General features: G+C 34.6%; 1 protein-coding gene across 2 annotated transcripts in view; it reads right to left on the minus strand.

The window, feature by feature from the left end:
- Window positions 1–2908, minus strand: part of LOC111086810 (neurogenic locus notch homolog protein 1-like) — a 73735-nt gene that overhangs the window by 3608 nt on the left and 67219 nt on the right. The window lies entirely within an intron of this gene.

Below are 2908 nucleotides of genomic sequence, written 5' to 3' on the forward strand. Positions count from 1 at the left end.
GTTAGGGTAGTAATTAAACTAACAATAGTATACTAACAACTAGAGAAGTTAGTTATTAGTATTAATTATAGTAGTCTCGTTCTACTATTATACTTATATATATATATATATATATATATATATATATATATAAGTTTTGATTCAGTAGTTGTTTGAATACTCTCACGCTTTAACGTTTGAAAAACAGGTCATATGTTGATTACATTCAAGACCAAGATTCACACAAGTTTTTATCGGTAGCACACAGTAAGGCTTTTGTTTATTTTGTTCACAACCTAACGTTTCACCAGGTTTACCTGGAATCATCTCACCTGTTGATGCCGGTAAGACCCGCTGAAACGTTGTGAACAACCAATAAAAACTTGTGTGAATTTTTTTTTTAAAAAGTAGTTCTTTCTAGTATTTCATTCAAAACCGGGATTATTTTTTCTATCCTGTTTAGATATACTGTAAATGTTTTTAGGAAAACATTAAAACCTGGAATAGGCCACAGTTAAACAGAAAGGACTGAAATATCAGAAAATAAAAGGAAAATTCCTTTTGTGATGGATTTAATATTATATATTTATTTGATTATCAACGTTTGTTTAACTTAAATTTATATTTAGAAATGTACATAATGTATACTGTTAAATCTGTATTGCGAAACTTCCGCCCATTCTCTAAAGTTCTAAAAGGTTCTCGAGTGTAAGAATCAACAGTATATGTGTGTACGTAAACGCTAGTCTTAGCGTCAGTATTGTTACGTAAAATGAAGTTTCGAGAAACTCTCCACGCGTCTATAAATATAACCAACGTGACGCACTAAAAATTAGTATCTATTATTGATTTGCTTTAGTTGGTATACTATAAACTTCAAAAGCTATAACTTTGATTGTTATAACGCTTATTAATCGGAACACTTCAGATATTTGACCAGGAACGTTTATAAATTTCGAACATTACAAACCATTTAACTTCAGTGAATTCACATGAATATTAGTACTTTTACGAAAACATTACCTAACGTCACCGGTGAAAATAAAATCGGCGTGTGATCAGTAAAGACCACAGAACTAGCTAGCTTCCTATTAAGTGAATTGTACCTACGTCAACTCAAAATTAACTCGCTCATCGTGAACTCTTGATAAGATGCCAAGGAAGTTCCAGATCAGAAATAAGACTTTATATTGCTTGTAAGTTTGTAAAACCTTTGCATATAAATCGTTGTTCGTAATAACTATTTGTAATAACCGTTATTGAAAATTGTATTATTGTTTGTATATTAAAATATATATTTGTATTAAAAAAGAAAATTATGTGTATCAATCTTGTTAGCAAATATCATAAATTGGATACATATCGGCATTTATTTAACCACTAAATCTAAATTGCAACTTAATTCAGTTTTAGGCTATTTGAAGTCATAATACGTAATATACATTTCTACCATCAAGAAATACAAAATTAAACTTTTCTCTAGCCACAGTATATGGTGAATATATTAGCACTTGATACTTTTATCAACAGAACCCATTAAAAGTATCACGAAATTTCGTTTTAAAACGGCTTAGAATTTCACGTAAAGCAACATAAAGGCATAACTGTCCTCAATTTTAAAACTGTGAAGCTAGTAAGAAGACAGCTACTCAACAGCACCCACCACTAACCTTTGTCTGACGACAGTAGAATGTGACTTAACCATTAAGCATACTGCACTCACGAACCCAAAGTGGGACCCATATTTTTTGCGGCAACGGGCGACAAACCATGAGCTTTCACATTCATATTCCTTCAACACTAGGTCACGCTTGGCATAAAACGGTTAATTCAAAATTTCCTTAATTAAATATAACAGGTATAGTAATAACATCCGTTGGTTTCTATATTAGGTCGTCAACACGTTAATGTCGCTTTTTTTAGATGAATAAACAAGAATAACCTATTTATCAAAACAAAACAATTATTAAATGAAATACTATCCATTCTTATCGATGATGATCTTCCATCTTACAATCAGGTAGTTAATGCCCTGATTAAAGCAGTCACTTGGCGTTGAAGTAAAAAACATGCCAATGTCCTCTTTAACACCTTCCAAATTTGCATACGTTTTCCCATTAAGATGGTGTTGCAGCGAACGAAAAAGATGGTAATCTGATGGTGCCATATCTGGAGGCATATGGTGGGTGAGAACCTCCCAACCCAACTCCATAACCTTGTGTTGCGTCAAACGTGCCTCATGTGGACGTGCATTGTCGTGGAGAAAAAGAACACCTCTCCGACTGACGAGTAAAGGGCGTTTCTGATAAAGGGCTTGATTTAACCGTTCCAGCTGCTGTCTATGGATCTCTGCATTGACAGTTCGCTGTGGATTGAGGAGTTCGAAATGAATTACTCCTTTGATGTTCCACCAAATGCAAAGCATCACTTTCTGCGGATGGAGTCCAGATTTTGGAGTCGGAAGTGGTTTTTGTCTAGGACTGAGCCATTGTTTTTGGCGTTTAATATTCGCATAGAGAATCCATTTTTCATCACCGGTAACAATTCTGTCCTAAAATGGTTCACGCGCATTACGCGCCCTAAGAGACGATGCAACGTTCACATATTCCTCAGATATTTACATATTATTTCATGTGAGACATGCAAGTTCAGGGCCATTTCACGAGTGCGTTGCCTTGGGTTAGACTCAACAAGCGTCTTCAGAGCATCAATATCAATTCCAACATGTCGGCCCCCAGCCATCACAGTTTTTAAGGCTAAAGTCACCTGAACGAAATTTGCTGAACCATCGTTGACATTTACGAACATTCAAAACATTTCCATAAACTTCTTTGATATTCTTTATGGCTACAGAGGCATTGTTTCCCTTCTTGTATTCAAACAACATTACATGCCGAATGTGGGTCTGGTCGTGTGCCATCACTATAAG

The sequence above is a fragment of the Limulus polyphemus genome, unplaced genomic scaffold (genome assembly GCF_000517525.1).
Source record: "Limulus polyphemus unplaced genomic scaffold, Limulus_polyphemus-2.1.2 Scaffold1450, whole genome shotgun sequence".
Taxonomy (NCBI): Eukaryota; Metazoa; Arthropoda; class Merostomata; order Xiphosura; family Limulidae; genus Limulus; species Limulus polyphemus.